We start from the raw sequence: 26993 nt of genomic DNA on the forward strand, positions 1-26993 counted from the left end.
GCGAGACTTCTTTGTAGCGCTGATTTGCCTTTCCAGGTTGCTTGGTTGGCCAAAAAGGGCGTATGCGTTTTTTCCTGAATATATTCAGGAAAAAACGCATACGCCCTTTTTGGCCAAGGGCATCATTGTCGACGTTTTGCCGCTTTTCATGTGCTTTAAAGGCGATTCGAATCTACCTCCTGAAATCTGTTTCCTGCAATTCTGCCTTGCTTTCAGATTCTCTTCGTTGCCTTCCCTCAATATATTTGTGGACGAGAGTTATCATTTATAACTCTGCAGGTTTGTGAATTGCAGTGCCCCTGAGCTCCATGTTTCAACTCGCTTTTTTGCGAGCTGGCCCCAAAAGCGCAGGATTGCCTCAGGCCCTATTCTGGTTCCGGGCAGCAGGCTGAGCCTGTGGTTAATTCTTCTTCCTGATGGGAAAAGAGAGTAACCTGTGCCTGTCCCAACACCTAGAGCTAGTCTCTCATTGGCTCCCCCTCTTCCCGTTCATCCTCAGGACAAGTTGCAACCTGTACGGAACAGGAGGTTATAGGTGCTGATTCTCCAAGGAGGGAGATTGCTAGTAAAGCGGCTGGAATGGCGAACCCGAGCACAAGGAGATGAGAAATGAGGTGCGTTTTAGAAACCTTTCCCGATCACACGGTGTACCACCTTCTGGGTTTCTCATGCATGTTTTCGAGGTAGGAAGATGCCCTTGAACCTGGAGATTAGGGTCCCATGGGATGGGTAACAGGCAGTATTACTTTAAAGGCTCTGCGTTTGCTCCCCCAACCTCACCAAACCTCTCAGCACCGAGATTGTCCACCTTTATGTCTCATCCAGCTGTGGGTCTAGATATGGTCAATCCAGGTTGCATCACAGCCCCTGAACGAATTTTGTAAGAATTTCTCTCTCTCTCACTGTCTTTGTTTCACGGGTTTTTAAAAGTAATTCATTTTTATAATGGGGTTTAGCCGCTTTTCACGGCTGTGTTTATGCCGCTTTACAGCCACTTGACTCACTTCCAGAGAGATATCAATACATAGGTTTTAAGATTCTTACTACTCAGATATATTCTTGTGCGTTGAATAGGGGGTGTTGAGTCCAGTTCACTGAGCAAGGAGTAGGTCTTTCTATTACATATTGGGTTTATGGAACGGTATCTGAGCTCATTTGAAAGCCTTGTTTTTTGCATCACCCCACCTCACCTTTCCCGTTAAGCAGCCATGGTTTGTTTTCTAAACGTGTGACTCTGTTCTGTTTTGTAATTCAGTTCAAGTGTAGCGGTTTTTACATTCCCTCTATAAGTGATAGCTTATGATAAGTGTCTTTTTCTGTGTGACTTATTTCACTTAGAATCGTCGTAGCTAAAGCCACTCATCATGCTGCTACTAGCCTTATGACATTGATTTCATGGCTGAGTGATATTCCATTGTACATAAGGACCACCACTTCTTTATCCATTTTTCTCTTTCCTGGGATATTTAAGGTGTCACGAAGTGGAGGTTCTTGTCAACAGAGCAGCCCTAAACTTTGGGGTGCCTGTGTCTTGCTGATTTTTAGTTTTCCCAATTTATACGCCCATGAGTGGAAGTGCCCTATGCGCTCTGAGCTGTGTCTTTTCGATGTTTCAGGACACACCGTACACTCCTCCAGCGTGGCTGTTGGCAATTTACATCCCGCCCATCAGCGTAGCAAGGCTCCCATTTCTCCATGGCCTGTCCTGCATTTCTGGTTTTGACACTTTTTTCCGCATGGCCCTTTTGACCGATGGGAAGCGAGACTTCTTTGTAGCGCTGATTTGCCTTTCCAGGTTGCTTGGTTGGCCAAAAAGGGCGTATGCGTTTTTTCCTGAATATATTCAGGAAAAAACGCATACGCCCTTTTTGGCCAAGGGCATCATTGTCGACGTTTTGCCGCTTTTCATGTGCTTTAAAGGCGATTCGAATCTACCTCCTGAAATCTGTTTCCTGCAATTCTGCCTTGCTTTCAGATCCTCTTCGTTGCCTTCCCTCAATATATTTGTGGACGAGAGTTATCATTTATAACTCTGCAGGTTTGTGAATTGCAGTGACCCTGAGCTCCATTTTTCAACTCGCTTTTTTGGGAGCTGGCCGCAAAAGCGCAGGATTGCCTCAGGCCCTATTCTGCTTCCGGGCGGCAGGCTGAGCCTGTGGTTAATTCTTCTTCCTGATGGGAAAATAGAGTGACCTGTGCCTGTCCCAACACCTAGAGCTAGTCTCTCATTGGCTCCCCCTCTTCCCGTTCATCCTCAGGACAAATTGCAAGCTGTACGGAATGGGAGGTTAAAGGTGCTGATTCTCCAAGGAGGGAGATTGCTAGTAAAGGGGCTGGAATGGCGAACCTGAGCACAAGGAGATGAGAAATGAGGTGCGTTTTAGAAACCTTTCCCGATCACACGGTGTACCACCTTCTGGGTTTCTCATGCATGTTTTCAAGGTAGGAAGATGCCCTTGAACCTGGAGATTTGGGACCCATGGGATGGGTAACAGGCAGTATTACTTTAAAGGCTCTGCGTTTGCTCCCCCAACCTCACCAAACCTCTCAGCCCCGAGAGTGTCCACCCTTATGTCTCCTCCAGCTGTGGGTCTAGATATGGTCAATCCAGGTTGCATCACAGCCCCTGAACGAATTTTGTAAGAATTTCTCTCTCTTTCACTGTCTTTGTTTCACGGGTTTTTAAAAGTAATTTATTTTTATAATGGGGTTTAGCTGCTTTTCACGGCTGTGCTTCTGCCGCTTTACACCCACTTGACTCACTTCCAGAGAGATATCAATACGTAGGTTTTAAGATTATTACTAGTCAGATATATTCTTGTGCGGTGAATAGGGGGTGTTGAGTCCAGTTCACTGAGCAAGGAGTAGGTCTTTCTATTACATATTGGGTTTATGGAACGGTATCTGAGCTCATTTGAAACCCTTCTTTTATGCATCACCCCACCCCACCTTTCCCGTTAAGCAGCCATAGTGTGTTTTGTAAACGTGTGACTCTGTTCTGTTTTGTAATTCAGTTCAAGTGTAGCGGTTTTTACATTCCCTCTATAAGTGATAGCTTATGATAAGTGTCTTTTTCTGTGTGACTTATTTCACTTAGAATCGTCGTAGCTAAAGCCACTCATCATGCTGCTACTAGCCTTATGACATTGATTTCATGGCTGAGTGATATTCCATTGTACATAAGGACCACCACTTCTTTATCCATTTTTCTCTTTCCTGGGATATTTAAGGTGTCACGAAGTGGAGGTTCTTGTCAACAGAGCAGCCCTAAACTTTGGGGTGCCTGTGTCTTGCTGATTTTTAGTTTTCCCAATTTATACGCCCATGAGTGGAAGTGCCCTATGCGCTCTAAGCTGTGTTTTTTCGATGTTTCAGGACACACCGTACACTTCTCCAGAGTGGCTGTTGGCAATTTACATCCCGCCCATCAGCGTAGCAAGGCTCCCATTTCTCCATGGCCTCTTCTGCATTTCTGGTTTTGACACTTTTTTCCGCATGGCCCTTTTGACCGATGGGAAGCAAGACTTCTTTGTAGCGCTGATTTGCCTTTCCAGGTTGCTTGGTTGGCCAAAAAGGGCGTATGCGTTTTTTCCTGAATATATTCAGGAAAAAACGCATACGCCCTTTTTGGCCAAGGGCATCATTGTCGACGTTTTGCCGCTTTTCATGTGCTTTAAAGGCGATTCGAATCTACCTCCTGAAATCTGTTTCCTGCAATTCTGCCTTGCTTTCAGATCCTCTTCGTTGCCTTCCCTCAATATATTTGTGGACGAGAGTTATCATTTATAACTCTGCAGGTTTGTGAATTGCAGTGCCCCTGAGCTCCATGTTTCAACTCGCTTTTTTGGGAGCTGGCCCCAAAAGCGCAGGATTGCCTCAGGCCCTATTCTGGTTCCGGGCGGCAGGCTGAGCCTGTGGTTAATTCTTCTTCCTGATGGGAAAAGAGAGTAACCTGTGCCTGTCCCAACACCTAGAGCTAGTCTCTCATTGGCTCCCCCTCTTCCCGTTCATCCTCAGGACAAATTGCAAGCTGTACGGAATGGGAGGTTAAAGGTGCTGATTCTCCAAGGAGGGAGATTGCTAGTAAAGGGGCTGGAATGGCGAACCTGAGCACAAGGAGATGAGAAATGAGGTGCGTTTTAGAAACCTTTCCCGATCACACGGTGTACCACCTTCTGGGTTTCTCATGCATGTTTTCGAGGCAGGAAGATGCCCTTGAACCTGGAGATTTGGGACCCATGGGATGGGTAACAGGCAGTATTACTTTAAAGGCTCTGCGTTTGCTCCCCCAACCTCACCAAACCTCTCAGCACCGAGATTGTCCACCTTTATGTCTCATCCAGCTGTGGGTCTAGATATGGTCAATCCAGGTTGCATCACAGCCCCTGAACGAATTTTGTAAGAATTTCTCTCTCTCTCACTGTCTTTGTTTCACGGGTTTTTAAAAGTAATTCATTTTTATAATGGGGTTTAGCCGCTTTTCACGGCTGTGTTTCTGCCGCTTTACACCCACTTGACTCACTTCCAGAGAGATATCAATACGTAGGTTTTAAGAATATTACTATTCAGATATATTCTTGTGCGGTGAATAGGGGGTGTTGAGTCCAGTTCACTGAGCAAGGAGTAGGTCTTTCTATTACATATTGGGTTTATGGAACGGTATCTGAGCTCATTTGAAACCCTTGTTTTATGCATCACCCCACCCCACCTTTCCCGTTAAGCAGCCATAGTGTGTTTTGTAAACGTGTGACTCTGTTCTGTTTTGTAATTCAGTTCAAGTGTAGCGGTTTTTACATTCCCTCTATAAGTGATAGCTTATGATAAGTGTCTTTTTCTGTGTGACTTATTTCACTTAGAATCGTCGTAGCTAAAGCCACTCATCATGCTGCTACTAGCCTTATGACATTGATTTCATGGCTGAGTGATATTCCATTGTACATAAGGACCACCACTTCTTTATCCATTTTTCTCTTTCCTGGGATATTTAAGGTGTCACGAAGTGGAGGTTCTTGTCAACAGAGCAGCCCTAAACTTTGGGGTGCCTGTGTCTTGCTGATTTTTAGTTTTCCCAATTTATACGCCCATGAGTGGAAGTGCCCTATGCGCTCTAAGCTGTGTTTTTTCGATGTTTCAGGACACACCGTACACTTCTCCAGAGTGGCTGTTGGCAATTTACATCCCGCCCATCAGCGTAGCAAGGCTCCCATTTCTCCATGGCCTGTTCTGCATTTCTGGTTTTGACACTTTTTTCCGCATGGCCCTTTTGACCGATGGGAAGCGAGACTTCTTTGTAGCGCTGATTTGCCTTTCCAGGTTGCTTGGTTGGCCAAAAAGGGCGTATGCGTTTTTTCCTGAATATATTCAGGAAAAAACGCATACGCCCTTTTTGGCCAAGGGCATCATTGTCGACGTTTTGCCGCTTTTCATGTGCTTTAAAGGCGATTCGAATCTACCTCCTGAAATCTGTTTCCTGCAATTCTGCCTTGCTTTCAGATCCTCTTCGTTGCCTTCCCTCAATATATTTGTGGACGAGAGTTATCATTTATAACTCTGCAGGTTTGTGAATTGCAGTGCCCCTGAGCTCCATGTTTCAACTCGCTTTTTTGGGAGCTGGCCCCAAAAGCGCAGGATTGCCTCAGGCCCTATTCTGGTTCCGGGCGGCAGGCTGAGCCTGTGGTTAATTCTTCTTCCTGATGGGAAAATAGAGTGACCTGTGCCTGTCCCAACACCTAGAGCTAGTCTCTCATTGGCTCCCCCTCTTCCCGTTCATCCTCAGGACAAATTGCAAGCTGTACGGAATGGGAGGTTAAAGGTGCTGATTCTCCAAGGAGGGAGATTGCTAGTAAAGCGGCTGGAATGGCGAACCTGAGCCCAAGGAGATGAGAAATGAGGTGCGTTTTAGAAACCTTTCCCGATCACACGGTGTACCACCTTCTGGGTTTCTCATGCATGTTTTCGAGGTAGGAAGATGCCCTTGAACCTGGAGATTTGGGACCCATGGGATGGGTAACAGGCAGTATTACTTTAAAGGCTCTGCGTTTGCTCCCCCAACCTCACCAAACCTCTCAGCCCCGAGAGTGTCCACCCTTATGTCTCCTCCAGCTGTGGGTCTAGATATGGTCAATCCAGGTTGCATCACAGCCCCTGAACGAATTTTGTAAGAATTTCTCTCTCTTTCACTGTCTTTGTTTCACGGGTTTTTAAAAGTAATTCATTTTTATAATGGGGTTTAGCTGCTTTTCACGGCTGTGTTTCTGCCGCTTTACACCCACTTGACTCACTTCCAGAGAGATATCAATACGTAGGTTTTAAGATTATTACTAGTCAGATATATTCTTGTGCGGTGAATAGGGGGTGTTGAGTCCAGTTCACTGAGCAAGGAGTAGGTCTTTCTATTACATATTGGGTTTATGGAACGGTATCTGAGCTCATTTGAAACCCTTCTTTTATGCATCACCCCACCCCACCTTTCCCGTTAAGCAGCCATAGTGTGTTTTGTAAACGTGTGACTCTGTTCTGTTTTGTAATTCAGTTCAAGTGTAGCGGTTTTTACATTCCCTCTATAAGTGATAGCTTATGATAAGTGTCTTTTTCTGTGTGACTTATTTCACTTAGAATCGTCGTAGCTAAAGCCACTCATCATGCTGCTACTAGCCTTATGACATTGATTTCATGGCTGAGTGATATTCCATTGTACATAAGGACCACCACTTCTTTATCCATTTTTCTCTTTCCTGGGATATTTAAGGTGTCACGAAGTGGAGGTTCTTGTCAACAGAGCAGCCCTAAACTTTGGGGTGCCTGTGTCTTGCTGATTTTTAGTTTTCCCAATTTATACGCCCATGAGTGGAAGTGCCCTATGCGCTCTGAGCTGTGTCTTTTCGATGTTTCAGGACACACCGTACACTCCTCCAGCGTGGCTGTTGGCAATTTACATCCGCCCATCAGCGTAGCAAGGCTCCCATTTCTCCATGGCCTGTCCTGCATTTCTGGTTTTGACACTTTTTTCCGCATGGCCCTTTTGACCGATGGGAAGCGAGACTTCTTTGTAGCGCTGATTTGCCTTTCCAGGTTGCTTGGTTGGCCAAAAAGGGCGTATGCGTTTTTTCCTGAATATATTCAGGAAAAAACGCATACGCCCTTTTTGGCCAAGGGCATCATTGTCGACGTTTTGCCGCTTTTCATGTGCTTTAAAGGCGATTCGAATCTACCTCCTGAAATCTGTTTCCTGCAATTCTGCCTTGCTTTCAGATCCTCTTCGTTGCCTTCCCTCAATATATTTGTGGACGAGAGTTATCATTTATAACTCTGCAGGTTTGTGAATTGCAGTGACCCTGAGCTCCATTTTTCAACTCGCTTTTTTGGGAGCTGGCCGCAAAAGCGCAGGATTGCCTCAGGCCCTATTCTGGTTCCCGGCGGCAGGCTGAGCCTGTGGTTAATTCTTCTTCCTGATGGGAAAATAGAGTGACCTGTGCCTGTCCCAACACCTAGAGCTAGTCTCTCATTGGCTCCCCCTCTTCCCGTTCATCCTCAGGACAAATTGCAAGCTGTACGGAACGGGAGGTTAAAGGTGCTGATTCTCCAAGGAGGGAGATTGCTAGTAAAGCGGCTGGAATGGCGAACCCGAGCACAAGGAGATGAGAAATGAGGTGCGTTTTAGAAACCTTTCCCGATCACACGGTGTACCACCTTCTGGGTTTCTCATGCATGTTTTCGAGGTAGGAAGATGCCCTTGAACCTGGAGATTTGGGACCCATGGGATGGGTAACAGGCAGTATTACTTTAAAGGCTCTGCGTTTGCTCCCCCAACCTCACCAAACCTCTCAGCCCCGAGAGTGTCCACCCTTATGTCTCCTCCAGCTGTGGGTCTAGATATGGTCAATCCAGGTTGCATCACAGCCCCTGAACGAATTTTGTAAGAATTTCTCTCTCTTTCACTGTCTTTGTTTCACGGGTTTTTAAAAGTAATTCATTTTTATAATGGGGTTTAGCTGCTTTTCACGGCTGTGTTTCTGCCGCTTTACACCCACTTGACTCACTTCCAGAGAGATATCAATACGTAGCTTTTAAGATTATTACTAGTCAGATATATTCTTGTGTGGTGAATAGGGGGTGTTGAGTCCAGTTCACTGAGCAAGGAGTAGGTCTTTCTATTACATATTGGGTTTATGGAACGGTATCTGAGCTCATTTGAAACCCTTGTTTTATGCATCACCCCACCCCACCTTTCCCGTTAAGCAGCCATAGTGTGTTTTGTAAACGTGTGACTCTGTTCTGTTTTGTAATTCAGTTCAAGTGTAGCGGTTTTTACATTCCCTCTATAAGTGATAGCTTATGATAAGTGTCTTTTTCTGTGTGACTTATTTCACTTAGAATCGTCGTAGCTAAAGCCACTCATCATGCTGCTACTAGCCTTATGACATTGATTTCATGGCTGAGTGATATTCCATTGTACATAAGGACCACCACTTCTTTATCCATTTTTCTCTTTCCTGGGATATTTAAGGTGTCACGAAGTGGAGGTTCTTGTCAACAGAGCAGCCCTAAACTTTGGGGTGCCTGTGTCTTGCTGATTTTTAGTTTTCCCAATTTATACGCCCATGAGTGGAAGTGCCCTATGCGCTCTGAGCTGTGTCTTTTCGATGTTTCAGGACACACCGTACACTCCTCCAGCGTGGCTGTTGGCAATTTACATCCCGCCCATCAGCGTAGCAAGGCTCCCATTTCTCCATGGCCTGTCCTGCATTTCTGGTTTTGACACTTTTTTCCGCATGGCCCTTTTGACCGATGGGAAGCGAGACTTCTTTGTAGCGCTGATTTGCCTTTCCAGGTTGCTTGGTTGGCCAAAAAGGGCGTATGCGTTTTTTCCTGAATATATTCAGGAAAAAACGCATACGCCCTTTTTGGCCAAGGGCATCATTGTCGACGTTTTGCCGCTTTTCATGTGCTTTAAAGGCGATTCGAATCTACCTCCTGAAATCTGTTTCCTGCAATTCTGCCTTGCTTTCAGATCCTCTTCGTTGCCTTCCCTCAATATATTTGTGGACGAGAGTTATCATTTATAACTCTGCAGGTTTGTGAATTGCAGTGACCCTGAGCTCCATTTTTCAACTCGCTTTTTTGGGAGCTGGCCGCAAAAGCGCAGGATTGCCTCAGGCCCTATTCTGCTTCCGGGCGGCAGGCTGAGCCTGTGGTTAATTCTTCTTCCTGATGGGAAAATAGAGTGACCTGTGCCTGTCCCAACACCTAGAGCTAGTCTCTCATTGGCTCCCCCTCTTCCCGTTCATCCTCAGGACAAATTGCAAGCTGTACGGAACGGGAGGTTAAAGGTGCTGATTCTCCAAGGAGGGAGATTGCTAGTAAAGCGGCTGGAATGGCGAACCCGAGCACAAGGAGATGAGAAATGAGGTGCGTTTTAGAAACCTTTCCCGATCACACGGTGTACCACCTTCTGGGTTTCTCATGCATGTTTTCGAGGTAGGAAGATGCCCTTGAACCTGGAGATTTGGGACCCATGGGATGGGTAACAGGCAGTATTACTTTAAAGGCTCTGCGTTTGCTCCCCCAACCTCACCAAACCTCTCAGCCCCGAGAGTGTCCACCCTTATGTCTCCTCCAGCTGTGGGTCTAGATATGGTCAATCCAGGTTGCATCACAGCCCCTGAACGAATTTTGTAAGAATTTCTCTCTCTTTCACTGTCTTTGTTTCACGGGTTTGTAAAAGAAATTTATTTTTATAATGGGGTTTAGCTGCTTTTCACGGCTGTGTTTCTGCCGCTTTACACCCACTTGACTCACTTCCAGAGAGATATCAATACATAGGTTTTAAGATTCTTACTAGTCAGATATATTCTTGTGTGGTGAATAGGGGGTGTTGAGTCCAGTTCACTGAGCAAGGAGTAGGTCTTTGTATTACATATTGGGTTTATGGAACGGTATCTGAGCTCATTTGAAACCCTTGTTTTATGCATCACCCCACCCCACCTTTCCCGTTAAGCAGCCATAGTGTGTTTTGTAAACGTGTGACTCTGTTCTGTTTTGTAATTCAGTTCAAGTGTAGCGGTTTTTACATTCCCTCTATAAGTGATAGCTTATGATAAGTGTCTTTTTCTGTGTGACTTATTTCACTTAGAATCGTCGTAGCTAAAGCCACTCATCATGCTGCTACTAGCCTTATGACATTGATTTCATGGCTGAGTGATATTCCATTGTACATAAGGACCACCACTTCTTTATCCATTTTTCTCTTTCCTGGGATATTTAAGGTGTCACGAAGTGGAGGTTCTTGTCAACAGAGCAGCCCTAAACTTTGGGGTGCCTGTGTCTTGCTGATTTTTAGTTTTCCCAATTTATACGCCCATGAGTGGAAGTGCCCTATGCGCTCTAAGCTGTGTTTTTTCGATGTTTCAGGACACACCGTACACTTCTCCAGAGTGGCTGTTGGCAATTTACATCCCGCCCATCAGCGTAGCAAGGCTCCCATTTCTCCATGGCCTGTTCTGCATTTCTGGTTTTGACACTTTTTTCCGCATGGCCCTTTTGACCGATGGGAAGCGAGACTTCTTTGTAGCACTGATTTGCCTTTCCAGGTTGCTTGGTTGGCCAGAAAGGGCGTATGCGTTTTTTCCTGAATATATTCAGGAAAAAACGCATACGCCCTTTTTGGCCAAGGGCATCATTGTCGACGTTTTGCCGCTTTTCATGTGCTTTAAAGGCGATTCGAATCTACCTCCTGAAATCTGTTTCCTGCAATTCTGCCTTGCTTTCAGATCCTCTTCGTTGCCTTCCATCAATATATTTGTGGACGAGAGTTATCATTTATAACTCTGCAGGTTTGTGAATTGCAGTGACCCTGAGCTCCATTTTTCAACTCGCTTTTTTGGGAGCTGGCCGCAAAAGCGCAGGATTGCCTCAGGCCCTATTCTGCTTCCGGGCGGCAGGCTGAGCCTGTGGTTAATTCTTCTTCCTGATGGGAAAATAGAGTGACCTGTGCCTGTCCCAACACCTAGAGCTAGTCTCTCATTGGCTCCCCCTCTTCCCGTTCATCCTCAGGACAAATTGCAAGCTGTACGGAACGGGAGGTTAAAGGTGCTGATTCTCCAAGGAGGGAGATTGCTAGTAAAGCGGCTGGAATGGCGAACCCGAGCACAAGGAGATGAGAAATGAGGTGCGTTTTAGAAACCTTTCCCGATCACACGGTGTACCACCTTCTGGGTTTCTCATGCATGTTTTCGAGGTAGGAAGATGCCCTTGAACCTGGAGATTTGGGACCCATGGGATGGGTAACAGGCAGTATTACTTTAAAGGCTCTGCGTTTGCTCCCCCAACCTCACCAAACCTCTCAGCCCCGAGAGTGTCCACCCTTATGTCTCCTCCAGCTGTGGGTCTAGATATGGTCAATCCAGGTTGCATCACAGCCCCTGAACGAATTTTGTAAGAATTTCTCTCTCTTTCACTGTCTTTGTTTCACGGGTTTGTAAAAGAAATTTATTTTTATAATGGGGTTTAGCTGCTTTTCACGGCTGTGTTTCTGCCGCTTTACACCCACTTGACTCACTTCCAGAGAGATATCAATACATAGGTTTTAAGATTCTTACTAGTCAGATATATTCTTGTGTGGTGAATAGGGGGTGTTGAGTCCAGTTCACTGAGCAAGGAGTAGGTCTTTGTATTACATATTGGGTTTATGGAACGGTATCTGAGCTCATTTGAAACCCTTGTTTTATGCATCACCCCACCCCACCTTTCCCGTTAAGCAGCCATAGTGTGTTTTGTAAACGTGTGACTCTGTTCTGTTTTGTAATTCAGTTCAAGTGTAGCGGTTTTTACATTCCCTCTATAAGTGATAGCTTATGATAAGTGTCTTTTTCTGTGTGACTTATTTCACTTAGAATCGTCGTAGCTAAAGCCACTCATCATGCTGCTACTAGCCTTATGACATTGATTTCATGGCTGAGTGATATTCCATTGTACATAAGGACCACCACTTCTTTATCCATTTTTCTCTTTCCTGGGATATTTAAGGTGTCACGAAGTGGAGGTTCTTGTCAACAGAGCAGCCCTAAACTTTGGGGTGCCTGTGTCTTGCTGATTTTTAGTTTTCCCAATTTATACGCCCATGAGTGGAAGTGCCCTATGCGCTCTAAGCTGTGTTTTTTCGATGTTTCAGGACACACCGTACACTTCTCCAGAGTGGCTGTTGGCAATTTACATCCCGCCCATCAGCGTAGCAAGGCTCCCATTTCTCCATGGCCTGTTCTGCATTTCTGGTTTTGACACTTTTTTCCGCATGGCCCTTTTGACCGATGGGAAGCGAGACTTCTTTGTAGCACTGATTTGCCTTTCCAGGTTGCTTGGTTGGCCAGAAAGGGCGTATGCGTTTTTTCCTGAATATATTCAGGAAAAAACGCATACGCCCTTTTTGGCCAAGGGCATCATTGTCGACGTTTTGCCGCTTTTCATGTGCTTTAAAGGCGATTCGAATCTACCTCCTGAAATCTGTTTCCTGCAATTCTGCCTTGCTTTCAGATCCTCTTCGTTGCCTTCCCTCAATATATTTGTGGACGAGAGTTATCATTTATAACTCTGCAGGTTTGTGAATTGCAGTGACCCTGAGCTCCATTTTTCAACTCGCTTTTTTGGGAGCTGGCCGCAAAAGCGCAGGATTGCCTCAGGCCCTATTCTGGTTCCCGGCGGCAGGCTGAGCCTGTGGTTAATTCTTCTTCCTGATGGGAAAATAGAGTGACCTGTGCCTGTCCCAACACCTAGAGCTAGTCTCTCATTGGCTCCCCCTCTTCCCGTTCATCCTCAGGACAAATTGCAAGCTGTACGGAATGGGAGGTTAAAGGTGCTGATTCTCCAAGGAGGGAGATTGCTAGTAAAGGGGCTGGAATGGCGAACCTGAGCACAAGGAGATGAGAAATGTGGTGCGTTTTAGAAACCTTTCCCGATCACACGGTGTACCACCTTCTGGGTTTCTCATGCATGTTTTCGAGGTAGGAAGATGCCCTTGAACCTGGAGATTTGGGACCCATGGGATGGGTAACAGGCAGTATTACTTTAAAGGCTCTGCGTTTGCTCCCCCAACCTCACGAAACCTCTCAGCCCCGAGAGTGTCCACCCTTATGTCTCCTCCAGCTGTGGGTCTAGATATGGTCAATCCAGGTTGCATCACAGCCCCTGAACGAATTTTGTAAGAATTTCTCTCTCTTTCACTGTCTTTGTTTCACAGGTTTTGAAAAGTAATTCATTTTTATAATGGGGTTTAGCTGCTTTTCACAGCTGTGTTTCTGCCGCTTTACACCCACTTGACTCACTTCCAGAGAGATATCAATACGTAGGTTTTAAGATTATTACTAGTCAGATATATTCTTGTGCGGTGAATAGGGGGTGTTGAGTCCAGTTCACAGAGCAAGGAGTATGACTTTCTATTACATATTGTGTTTATGGAACGGTATCTGAGCTCATTTGAAACCCTTCTTTTATGCATCACCCCACCCCACCTTTCCCGTTAAGCAGCCATAGTATGTTTTGTAAACGTGTGACTCTGTTCTGTTTTGTAATTCAGTTCAAGTGTAGCGGTTTTTACATTCCCTCTATAAGTGATAGCTTATGATAAGTGTCTTTTTCTGTGTGACTTATTTCACTTAGAATCGTCGTAGCTAAAGCCACTCATCATGCTGCTACTAGCCTTATGACATTGATTTCATGGCTGAGTGATATTCCATTGTACATAAGGACCACCACTTCTTTATCCATTTTTCTCTTTCCTGGGATATTTAAGGTGTCACGAAGTGGAGGTTCTTGTCAACAGAGCAGCCCTAAACTTTGGGGTACCTGTGTCTTGCTGATTTTTAGTTTTCCCAATTTATACGCCCATGAGTGGAAGTGCCCTATGCGCTCTAAGCTGTGTTTTTTCGATGTTTCAGGACACACCGTACACTCCTCCAGAGTGGCTGTTGGCAATTTACATCCCGCCCATCAGCGTAGCAAGGCTCCCATTTCTCCATGGCCTGTCCTGCATTTCTGGTTTTGACACTTTTTTCCGCATGGCCCTTTTGACCGATGGGAAGCGAGACTTCTTTGTAGCGCTGATTTGCCTTTCCAGGTTGCTTGGTTGGCCAAAAAGGGCGTATGCGTTTTTTCCTGAATATATTCAGGAAAAAACGCATACGCCCTTTTTGGCCAAGGGCATCATTGTCGACGTTTTGCCGCTTTTCATGTGCTTTAAAGGTGATTCGAATCTACCTCCTGAAATCTGTTTCCTGCAATTCTGCCTTGCTTTCAGATCCTCTTCGTTGCCTTCCCTCAATATATTTGTGGACGAGAGTTATCATTTATAACTCTGCAGGTTTGTGAATTGCAGTGACCCTGAGCTCCATTTTTCAACTCGCTTTTTTGGGAGCCGGCCCCAAAAGCGCAGGATTGCCTCAGGCCCTATTCTGGTTCCGGGCGGCAGGCTGAGCCTGTGGTTAATTCTTCTTCCTGATGGGAAAATAGAGTGACCTGTGCCTGTCCCAACACCTAGAGCTAGTCTCTCATTGGCTCCCCCTCTTCCCGTTCATCCTCAGGACAAATTGCAAGCTGTACGGAATGGGAGGTTAAAGGTGCTGATTCTCCAAGGAGGGAGATTGCTAGTAAAGCGGCTGGAATGGCGAACCTGAGCCCAAGGAGATGAGAAATGAGGTGCGTTTTAGAAACCTTTCCCGATCACACGGTGTATCACCTTCTGGGTTTCTCATGCATGTTTTCGAGGTAGGAAGATGCCCTTGAACCTGGAGATTAGGGACCCATGGGATGGGTAACAGGCAGTATTACTTTAAAGGCTCTGCGTTTGCTCCCCCAACCTCACCAAACCTCTCAGCCCCGAGAGTGTCCACCCTTATGTCTCCTCCAGCTGTGGGTCTAGATATGGTCAATCCAGGTTGCATCACAGCCCCTGAACGAATTTTGTAAGAATTTCTCTCTCTTTCACTGTCTTTGTTTCACGGGTTTTTAAAAGTAATTCATTTTTATAATGGGGTTTAGCTGCTTTTCACGGCTGTGTTTCTGCCGCTTTACACCCACTTGACTCACTTCCAGAGAGATATCAATACGTAGGTTTTAAGATTATTACTAGTCAGATATATTCTTGTGTGGTGAATAGGGGGTGTTGAGTCCAGTTCACTGAGCAAGGAGTAGGTCTTTCTATTACATATTGGGTTTATGGAACGGTATCTGAGCTCATTTGAAACCCTTGTTTTATGCATCACCCCACCCCACCTTTCCCGTTAAGCAGCCATAGTGTGTTTTGTAAACGTGTGACTCTGTTCTGTTTTGTAATTCAGTTCAAGTGTAGCGGTTTTTACATTCCCTCTATAAGTGATAGCTTATGATAAGTGTCTTTTTCTGTGTGACTTATTTCACTTAGAATCGTCGTAGCTAAAGCCACTCATCATGCTGCTACTAGCCTTATGACATTGATTTCATGGCTGAGTGATATTCCATTGTACATAAGGACCACCACTTCTTTATCCATTTTTCTCTTTCCTGGGATATTTAAGGTGTCACGAAGTGGAGGTTCTTGTCAACAGAGCAGCCCTAAACTTTGGGGTGCCTGTGTCTTGCTGATTTTTAGTTTTCCCAATTTATACGCCCATGAGTGGAAGTGCCCTATGCGCTCTGAGCTGTGTCTTTTCGATGTTTCAGGACACACCGTACACTCCTCCAGCGTGGCTGTTGGCAATTTACATCCCGCCCATCAGCGTAGCAAGGCTCCCATTTCTCCATGGCCTGTCCTGCATTTCTGGTTTTGACACTTTTTTCCGCATGGCCCTTTTGACCGATGGGAAGCGAGACTTCTTTGTAGCGCTGATTTGCCTTTCCAGGTTGCTTGGTTGGCCAAAAAGGGCGTATGCGTTTTTTCCTGAATATATTCAGGAAAAAACGCATACGCCCTTTTTGGCCAAGGGCATCATTGTCGACGTTTTGCCGCTTTTCATGTGCTTTAAAGGCGATTCGAATCTACCTCCTGAAATCTGTTTCCTGCAATTCTGCCTTGCTTTCAGATCCTCTTCGTTGCCTTCCCTCAATATATTTGTGGACGAGAGTTATCATTTATAACTCTGCAGGTTTGTGAATTGCAGTGCCCCTGAGCTCCATGTTTCAACTCGCTTTTTTGGGAGCTGGCCCCAAAAGCGCAGGATTGCCTCAGGCCCTATTCTGGTTCCGGGCAGCAGGCTGAGCCTGTGGTTAATTCTTCTTCCTGATGGGAAAAGAGAGTAACCTGTGCCTGTCCCAACACCTAGAGCTAGTCTCTCATTGGCTCCCCCTCTTCCCGTTCATCCTCAGGACAAATTGCAAGCTGTACGGAACGGGAGGTTAAAGGTGCTGATTCTCCAAGGAGGGAGATTGCTAGTAAAGCGGCTGGAATGGCGAACCCGAGCACAAGGAGATGAGAAATGAGGTGCGTTTTAGAAACCTTTCCCGATCACACGGTGTACCACCTTCTGGGTTTCTCATGCATGTTTTCGAGGTAGGAAGATGCCCTTGAACCTGGAGATTTGGGACCCATGGGATGGGTAACAGGCAGTATTACTTTAAAGGCTCTGCGTTTGCTCCCCCAACCTCACCAAACCTCTCAGCCCCGAGAGTGTCCACCCTTATGTCTCCTCCAGCTGTGGGTCTAGATATGGTCAATCCAGGTTGCATCACAGCCCCTGAACGAATTTTGTAAGAATTTCTCTCTCTTTCACTGTCTTTGTTTCACGGGTTTTTAAAAGTAATTCATTTTTATAATGGGGTTTAGCTGCTTTTCACGGCTGTGTTTCTGCCGCTTTACACCCACTTGACTCACTTCCAGAGAGATATCAATACGTAGCTTTTAAGATTATTACTAGTCAGATATATTCTTGTGTGGTGAATAGGGGGTGTTGAGTCCAGTTCACTGAGCAAGGAGTAGGTCTTTCTATTACATATTGGGTTTATGGAACGGTATCTGAGCTCATTTGAAACCCTTGTTTTATGCATCACCCCACCCCACCTTTCCCGTTAAGCAGCCATAGTGTGTTTTGTAAACGTGTGACTCTGTTCTGTTTTGTAATTCAGTTCAAGTGTAGCGGTTTTTACATTCCCTCTATAAGTGATAGCTTATGATAAGTGTCTTTTTCTGTGTGACTTATTTCACTTAGAATCGTCGTAGCTAAAGCCACTCATCATGCTGCTACTAGCCTTATGACATTGATTTCATGGCTGAGTGATATTCCATTGTACATAAGGACCACCACTTCTTTATCCATTTTTCTCTTTCCTGGGATATTTAAGGTGTCACGAAGTGGAGGTTCTTGTCAACAGAGCAGCCCTAAACTTTGGGGTGCCTGTGTCTTGCTGATTTTTAGTTTTCCCAATTTATACGCCCATGAGTGGAAGTGCCCTATGCGCTCTGAGCTGTGTCTTTTCGATGTTTCAGGACACACCGTACACTCCTCCAGCGTGGCTGTTGGCAATTTACATCCCGCCCATCAGCGTAGCAAGGCTCCCATTTCTCCATGGCCTGTCCTGCATTTCTGGTTTTGACACTTTTTTCCGCATGGCCCTTTTGACCGATGGGAAGCGAGACTTCTTTGTAGCGCTGATTTGCCTTTCCAGGTTGCTTGGTTGGCCAAAAAGGGCGTATGCGTTTTTTCCTGAATATATTCAGGAAAAAACGCATACGCCCTTTTTGGCCAAGGGCATCATTGTCGACGTTTTGCCGCTTTTCATGTGCTTTAAAGGCGATTCGAATCTACCTCCTGAAATCTGTTTCCTGCAATTCTGCCTTGCTTTCAGATCCTCTTCGTTGCCTTCCATCAATATATTTGTGGACGAGAGTTATCATTTATAACTCTGCAGGTTTGTGAATTGCAGTGACCCTGAGCTCCATTTTTCAACTCGCTTTTTTGGGAGCTGGCCGCAAAAGCGCAGGATTGCCTCAGGCCCTATTCTGCTTCCGGGCGGCAGGCTGAGCCTGTGGTTAATTCTTCTTCCTGATGGGAAAATAGAGTGACCTGTGCCTGTCCCAACACCTAGAGCTAGTCTCTCATTGGCTCCCCCTCTTCCCGTTCATCCTCAGGACAAATTGCAAGCTGTACGGAATGGGAGGTTAAAGGTGCTGATTCTCCAAGGAGGGAGATTGCTAGTAAAGCGGCTGGAATGGCGAACCTGAGCCCAAGGAGATGAGAAATGAGGTGCGTTTTAGAAACCTTTCCCGATCACACGGTGTATCACCTTCTGGGTTTCTCATGCATGTTTTCGAGGTAGGAAGATGCCCTTGAACCTGGAGATTAGGGACCCATGGGATGGGTAACAGGCAGTATTACTTTAAAGGCTCTGCGTTTGCTCCCCCAACCTCACCAAACCTCTCAGCCCCGAGAGTGTCCACCCTTATGTCTCCTCCAGCTGTGGGTCTAGATATGGTCAATCCAGGTTGCATCACAGCCCCTGAACGAATTTTGTAAGAATTTCTCTCTCTTTCACTGTCTTTGTTTCACGGGTTTTTAAAAGTAATTCATTTTTATAATGGGGTTTAGCTGCTTTTCACGGCTGTGTTTCTGCCGCTTTACACCCACTTGACTCACTTCCAGAGAGATATCAATACGTAGCTTTTAAGATTATTACTAGTCAGATATATTCTTGTGTGGTGAATAGGGGGTGTTGAGTCCAGTTCACTGAGCAAGGAGTAGGTCTTTCTATTACATATTGGGTTTATGGAACGGTATCTGAGCTCATTTGAAACCCTTGTTTTATGCATCACCCCACCCCACCTTTCCCGTTAAGCAGCCATAGTGTGTTTTGTAAACGTGTGACTCTGTTCTGTTTTGTAATTCAGTTCAAGTGTAGCGGTTTTTACATTCCCTCTATAAGTGATAGCTTATGATAAGTGTCTTTTTCTGTGTGACTTATTTCACTTAGAATCGTCGTAGCTAAAGCCACTCATCATGCTGCTACTAGCCTTATGACATTGATTTCATGGCTGAGTGATATTCCATTGTACATAAGGACCACCACTTCTTTATCCATTTTTCTCTTTCCTGGGATATTTAAGGTGTCACGAAGTGGAGGTTCTTGTCAACAGAGCAGCCCTAAACTTTGGGGTGCCTGTGTCTTGCTGATTTTTAGTTTTCCCAATTTATACGCCCATGAGTGGAAGTGCCCTATGCGCTCTGAGCTGTGTCTTTTCGATGTTTCAGGACACACCGTACACTCCTCCAGCGTGGCTGTTGGCAATTTACATCCCGCCCATCAGCGTAGCAAGGCTCCCATTTCTCCATGGCCTGTCCTGCATTTCTGGTTTTGACACTTTTTTCCGCATGGCCCTTTTGACCGATGGGAAGCGAGACTTCTTTGTAGCGCTGATTTGCCTTTCCAGGTTGCTTGGTTGGCCAAAAAGGGCGTATGCGTTTTTTCCTGAATATATTCAGGAAAAAACGCATACGCCCTTTTTGGCCAAGGGCATCATTGTCGACGTTTTGCCGCTTTTCATGTGCTTTAAAGGCGATTCGAATCTACCTCCTGAAATCTGTTTCCTGCAATTCTGCCTTGCTTTCAGATCCTCTTCGTTGCCTTCCCTCAATATATTTGTGGACGAGAGTTATCATTTATAACTCTGCAGGTTTGTGAATTGCAGTGACCCTGAGCTCCATTTTTCAACTCGCTTTTTTGGGAGCTGGCCGCAAAAGCGCAGGATTGCCTCAGGCCCTATTCTGCTTCCGGGCGGCAGGCTGAGCCTGTGGTTAATTCTTCTTCCTGATGGGAAAATAGAGTGACCTGTGCCTGTCCCAACACCTAGAGCTAGTCTCTCATTGGCTCCCCCTCTTCCCGTTCATCCTCAGGACAAATTGCAAGCTGTACGGAACGGGAGGTTAAAGGTGCTGATTCTCCAAGGAGGGAGATTGCTAGTAAAGCGGCTGGAATGGCGAACCCGAGCACAAGGAGATGAGAAATGAGGTGCGTTTTAGAAACCTTTCCCGATCACACGGTGTACCACCTTCTGGGTTTCTCATGCATGTTTTCGAGGTAGGAAGATGCCCTTGAACCTGGAGATTTGGGACCCATGGGATGGGTAACAGGCAGTATTACTTTAAAGGCTCTGCGTTTGCTCCCCCAACCTCACCAAACCTCTCAGCCCCGAGAGTGTCCACCCTTATGTCTCCTCCAGCTGTGGGTCTAGATATGGTCAATCCAGGTTGCATCACAGCCCCTGAACGAATTTTGTAAGAATTTCTCTCTCTTTCACTGTCTTTGTTTCACGGGTTTTAAAAAGTAATTCATTTTTATAATGGGGTTTAGCTGCTTTTCACGGCTGTGTTTCTGCCGCTTTACACCCACTTGACTCACTTCCAGAGAGATATCAATACGTAGCTTTTAAGATTATTACTAGTCAGATATATTCTTGTGTGGTGAATAGGGGGTGTTGAGTCCAGTTCACTGAGCAAGGAGTAGGTCTTTCTATTACATATTGGGTTTATGGAACGGTATCTGAGCTCATTTGAAACCCTTGTTTTATGCATCACCCCACCCCACCTTTCCCGTTAAGCAGCCATAGTGTGTTTTGTAAACGTGTGACTCTGTTCTGTTTTGTAATTCAGTTCAAGTGTAGCGGTTTTTACATTCCCTCTATAAGTGATAGCTTATGATAAGTGTCTTTTTCTGTGTGACTTATTTCACTTAGAATCGTCGTAGCTAAAGCCACTCATCATGCTGCTACTAGCCTTATGACATTGATTTCATGGCTGAGTGATATTCCATTGTACATAAGGACCACCACTTCTTTATCCATTTTTCTCTTTCCTGGGATATTTAAGGTGTCACGAAGTGGAGGTTCTTGTCAACAGAGCAGCCCTAAACTTTGGGGTGCCTGTGTCTTGCTGATTTTTAGTTTTCCCAATTTATACGCCCATGAGTGGAAGTGCCCTATGCGCTCTGAGCTGTGTCTTTTCGATGTTTCAGGACACACCGTACACTCCTCCAGCGTGGCTGTTGGCAATTTACATCCCGCCCATCAGCGTAGCAAGGCTCCCATTTCTCCATGGCCTGTCCTGCATTTCTGGTTTTGACACTTTTTTCCGCATGGCCCTTTTGACCGATGGGAAGCGAGACTTCTTTGTAGCGCTGATTTGCCTTTCCAGGTTGCTTGGTTGGCCAAAAAGGGCGTATGCGTTTTTTCCTGAATATATTCAGGAAAAAACGCATACGCCCTTTTTGGCCAAGGGCATCATTGTCGACGTTTTGCCGCTTTTCATGTGCTTTAAAGGCGATTCGAATCTACCTCCTGAAATCTGTTTCCTGCAATTCTGCCTTGCTTTCAGATCCTCTTCGTTGCCTTCCCTCAATATATTTGTGGACGAGAGTTATCATTTATAACTCTGCAGGTTTGTGAATTGCAGTGACCCTGAGCTCCATTTTTCAACTCGCTTTTTTGGGAGCTGGCCGCAAAAGCGCAGGATTGCCTCAGGCCCTATTCTGCTTCCGGGCGGCAGGCTGAGCCTGTGGTTAATTCTTCTTCCTGATGGGAAAATAGAGTGACCTGTGCCTGTCCCAACACCTAGAGCTAGTCTCTCATTGGCTCCCCCTCTTCCCGTTCATCCTCAGGACAAATTGCAAGCTGTACGGAACGGGAGGTTAAAGGTGCTGATTCTCCAAGGAGGGAGATTGCTAGTAAAGCGGCTGGAATGGCGAACCCGAGCACAAGGAGATGAGAAATGAGGTGCGTTTTAGAAACCTTTCCCGATCACACGGTGTACCACCTTCTGGGTTTCTCATGCATGTTTTCGAGGTAGGAAGATGCCCTTGAACCTGGAGATTTGGGACCCATGGGATGGGTAACAGGCAGTATTACTTTAAAGGCTCTGCGTTTGCTCCCCCAACCTCACCAAACCTCTCAGCCCCGAGAGTGTCCACCCTTATGTCTCCTCCAGCTGTGGGTCTAGATATGGTCAATCCAGGTTGCATCACAGCCCCTGAACGAATTTTGTAAGAATTTCTCTCTCTTTCACTGTCTTTGTTTCACGGGTTTGTAAAAGAAATTTATTTTTATAATGGGGTTTAGCTGCTTTTCACGGCTGTGTTTCTGCCGCTTTACACCCACTTGACTCACTTCCAGAGAGATATCAATACATAGGTTTTAAGATTCTTACTAGTCAGATATATTCTTGTGCGGTGAATAGGGGGTGTTGAGTCCAGTTCACTGAGCAAGGAGTAGGTCTTTGTATTACATATTGGGTTTATGGAACGGTATCTGAGCTCATTTGAAACCCTTGTTTTATGCATCACCCCACCCCACCTTTCCCGTTAAGCAGCCATAGTGTGTTTTGTAAACGTGTGACTCTGTTCTGTTTTGTAATTCAGTTCAAGTGTAGCGGTTTTTACATTCCCTCTATAAGTGATAGCTTATGATAAGTGTCTTTTTCTGTGTGACTTATTTCACTTAGAATCGTCGTAGCTAAAGCCACTCATCATGCTGCTACTAGCCTTATGACATTGATTTCATGGCTGAGTGATATTCCATTGTACATAAGGACCACCACTTCTTTATCCATTTTTCTCTTTCCTGGGATATTTAAGGTGTCACGAAGTGGAGGTTCTTGTCAACAGAGCAGCCCTAAACTTTGGGGTGCCTGTGTCTTGCTGATTTTTAGTTTTCCCAATTTATACGCCCATGAGTGGAAGTGCCCTATGCGCTCTAAGCTGTGTTTTTTCGATGTTTCAGGACACACCGTACACTTCTCCAGAGTGGCTGTTGGCAATTTACATCCCGCCCGTCAGCGTAGCAAGGCTCCCATTTCTCCATGGCCTGTTCTGCATTTCTGGTTTTGACACTTTTTTCCGCATGGCCCTTTTGACCGATGGGAAGCGAGACTTCTTTGTAGCACTGATTTGCCTTTCCAGGTTGCTTGGTTGGCCAGAAAGGGCGTATGCGTTTTTTCCTGAATATATTCAGGAAAAAACGCATACGCCCTTTTTGGCCAAGGGCATCATTGTCGACGTTTTGCCGCTTTTCATGTGCTTTAAAGGCGATTCGAATCTACCTGCTGAAATCTGTTTCCTGCAATTCTGCCTTGCTTTCAGATCCTCTTCGTTGCCTTCCCTCAATATATTTGTGGACGAGAGTTATCATTTATAACTCTGCAGGTTTGTGAATTGCAGTGACCCTGAGCTCCATTTTTCAACTCGCTTTTTTGGGAGCTGGCCGCAAAAGCGCAGGATTGCCTCAGGCCCTATTCTGGTTCCGGGCGGCAGGCTGAGCCTGTGGTTAATTCTTCTTCCTGATGGGAAAATAGAGTGACCTGTGCCTGTCCCAACACCTAGAGCTAGTCTCTCATTGGCTCCCCCTCTTCCCGTTCATCCTCAGGACAAATTGCAAGCTGTACGGAATGGGAGGTTAAAGGTGCTGATTCTCCAAGGAGGGAGATTGCTAGTAAAGGGGCTGGAATGGCGAACCTGAGCACAAGGAGATGAGAAATGAGGTGCGTTTTAGAAACCTTTCCCGATCACACGGTGTACCACCTTCTGGGTTTCTCATGCATGTTTTCGAGGTAGGAAGATGCCCTTGAACCTGGAGATTTGGGACCCATGGGATGGGTAACAGGCAGTATTACTTTAAAGGCTCTGCGTTTGCTCCCCCAACCTCACCAAACCTCTCAGCCCCGAGAGTGTCCACCCTTATGTCTCCTCCAGCTGTGGGTCTAGATATGGTCAATCCAGGTTGCATCACAGCCCCTGAACGAATTTTGTAAGAATTTCTCTCTCTTTCACTGTCTTTGTTTCACAGGTTTTGAAAAGTAATTCATTTTTATAATGGGGTTTAGCTGCTTTTCACAGCTGTGTTTCTGCCGCTTTACACCCACTTGACTCACTTCCAGAGAGATATCAATACGTAGGTTTTAAGATTATTACTAGTCAGATATATTCTTGTGCGGTGAATAGGGGGTGTTGAGTCCAGTTCACACAGCAAGGAGTATGACTTTCTATTACATATTGTGTTTATGGAACGGTATCTGAGCTCATTTGAAACCCTTCTTTTATGCATCACCCCACCCCACCTTTCCCGTTAAGCAGCCATAGTATGTTTTGTAAACGTGTGACTCTGTTCTGTTTTGTAATTCAGTTCAAGTGTAGCGGTTTTTACATTCCCTCTATAAGTGATAGCTTATGATAAGTGTCTTTTTCTGTGTGACTTATTTCACTTAGAATCGTCGTAGCTAAAGCCACTCATCATGCTGCTACTAGCCTTATGACATTGATTTCATGGCTGAGTGATATTCCATTGTACATAAGGACCACCACTTCTTTATCCATTTTTCTCTTTCCTGGGATATTTAAGGTGTCACGAAGTGGAGGTTCTTGTCAACAGAGCAGCCCTAAACTTTGGGGTACCTGTGTCTTGCTGATTTTTAGTTTTCCCAATTTATACGCCCATGAGTGGAAGTGCCCTATGCGCTCTAAGCTGTGTTTTTTCGATGTTTCAGGACACACCGTACACTCCTCCAGAGTGGCTGTTGGCAATTTACATCCCGCCCATCAGCGTAGCAAGGCTCCCATTTCTCCATGGCCTGTCCTGCATTTCTGGTTTTGACACTTTTTTCCGCATGGCCCTTTTGACCGATGGGAAGCGAGACTTCTTTGTAGCGCTGATTTGCCTTTCCAGGTTGCTTGGTTGGCCAAAAAGGGCGTATGCGTTTTTTCCTGAATATATTCAGGAAAAAACGCATACGCCCTTTTTGGCCAAGGGCATCATTGTCGACGTTTTGCCGCTTTTCATGTGCTTTAAAGGCGATTCGAATCTACCTCCTGAAATCTGTTTCCTGCAATTCTGCCTTGCTTTCAGATCCTCTTCGTTGCCTTCCCTCAATATATTTGTGGACGAGAGTTATCATTTATAACTCTGCAGGTTTGTGAATTGCAGTGACCCTGAGCTCCATTTTTCAAATCGCTTTTTTGGGAGCCGGCCCCAAAAGCGCAGGATTGCCTCAGGCCCTATTCTGGTTCCGGGCGGCAGGCTGAGCCTGTGGTTAATTCTTCTTCCTGATGGGAAAATAGAGTGACCTGTGCCTGTCCCAACACCTAGAGCTAGTCTCTCATTGGCTCCCCCTCTTCCCGTTCATCCTCAGGACAAATTGCAAGCTGTACGGAATGGGAGGTTAAAGGTGCTGATTCTCCAAGGAGGGAGATTGCTAGTAAAGCGGCTGGAATGGCGAACCTGAGCACAAGGAGATGAGAAATGAGGTGCGTTTTAGAAACCTTTCCCGATCACACGGTGTACCACCTTCTGGGTTTCTCATGCATGTTTTCGAGGTAGGAAGATGCCCTTGAACCTGGAGATTAGGGACCCATGGGATGGGTAACAGGCAGTATTACTTTAAAGGCTCTGCGTTTGCTCCCCCAACCTCACCAAACCTCTCAGCCCCGAGAGTGTCCACCCTTATGTCTCCTCCAGCTGTGGGTCTAGATATGGTCAATCCAGGTTGCATCACAGCCCCTGAACGAATTTTGTAAGAATTTCTCTCTCTTTCACTGTCTTTGTTTCACGGGTTTTTAAAAGTAATTCATTTTTATAATGGGGTTTAGCTGCTTTTCACGGCTGTGTTTCTGCCGCTTTACACCCACTTGACTCACTTCCAGAGAGATATCAATACGTAGGTTTTAAGATTATTACTAGTCAGATATATTCTTGTGCGGTGAATAGGGGGTGTTGAGTCCAGTTCACTGAGCAAGGAGTAGGTCTTTCTATTACATATTGGGTTTATGGAACGGTATCTGAGCTCATTTGAAACCCTTGTTTTATGCATCACCCCACCCCACCTTTCCCGTTAAGCAGCCATAGTGTGTTTTGTAAACGTGTGACTCTGTTCTGTTTTGTAATTCAGTTCAAGTGTAGCGGTTTTTACATTCCCTCTATAAGTGATAGCTTATGATAAGTGTCTTTTTCTGTGTGACTTATTTCACTTAGAATCGTCGTAGCTAAAGCCACTCATCATGCTGCTACTAGCCTTATGACATTGATTTCATGGCTGAGTGATATTCCATTGTACATAAGGACCACCACTTCTTTATCCATTTTTCTCTTTCCTGGGATATTTAAGGTGTCACGAAGTGGAGGTTCTTGTCAACAGAGCAGCCCTAAACTTTGGGGTGCCTGTGTCTTGCTGATTTTTAGTTTTCCCAATTTATACGCCCATGAGTGGAAGTGCCCTATGCGCTGTGAGCTGTGTCTTTTCGATGTTTCAGGACACACCGTACACTCCTCCAGCGTGGCTGTTGGCAATTTACATCCCGCCCATCAGCGTAGCAAGGCTCCCATTTCTCCATGGCCTGTCCTGCATTTCTGGTTTTGACACTTTTTTCCGCATGGCCCTTTTGACCGATGGGAAGCGAGACTTCTTTGTAGCGCTGATTTGCCTTTCCAGGTTGCTTGGTTGGCCAAAAAGGGCGTATGCGTTTTTTCCTGAATATATTCAGGAAAAAACGCATACGCCCTTTTTGGCCAAGGGCATCATTGTCGACGTTTTGCCGCTTTTCATGTGCTTTAAAGGCGATTCGAATCTACCTCCTGAAATCTGTTTCCCGCAATTCTGCCTTGCTTTCAGATCCTCTTCGTTGCCTTCCCTCAATATATTTGTGGACGAGAGTTATCATTTATAACTCTGCAGGTTTGTGAATTGCAGTGACCCTGAGCTCCATTTTTCAACTCGCTTTTTTGGGAGCCGGCCGCAAAAGCGCAGGATTGCCTCAGGCCCTATTCTGCTTCCGGGCGGCAGGCTGAGCCTGTGGTTAATTCTTCTTCCTGATGGGAAAATAGAGTGACCTGTGCCTGTCCCAACACCTAGAGCTAGTCTCTCATTGGCTCCCCCTCTTCCCGTTCATCCTCAGGACAAATTGCAAGCTGTACGGAACGGGAGGTTAAAGGTGCTGATTCTCCAAGGAGGGAGATTGCTAGTAAAGCGGCTGGAATGGCGAACCCGAGCACAAGGAGATGAGAA

At 45.7% G+C, this 26993-nt stretch overlaps 1 long non-coding RNA gene across 1 annotated transcript; it reads left to right on the top strand.

The window, feature by feature from the left end:
• The first annotated feature begins 538 nt into the window (after window positions 1–538).
• LOC132363937 (uncharacterized) lies at window positions 539–26993 on the top strand. The gene is made up of 8 exons (XR_009502677.1): window positions 539–614; window positions 7535–7649; window positions 9294–9408; window positions 11053–11167; window positions 16330–16444; window positions 19848–19962; window positions 21607–21721; window positions 26884–26993. It is a non-coding gene; the product is annotated as an uncharacterized LOC132363937 (long non-coding RNA).

Source organism: Balaenoptera ricei, chromosome 3 (assembly GCF_028023285.1).
Source record: "Balaenoptera ricei isolate mBalRic1 chromosome 3, mBalRic1.hap2, whole genome shotgun sequence".
Lineage (NCBI taxonomy): Eukaryota > Metazoa > Chordata > Mammalia > Artiodactyla > Balaenopteridae > Balaenoptera > Balaenoptera ricei.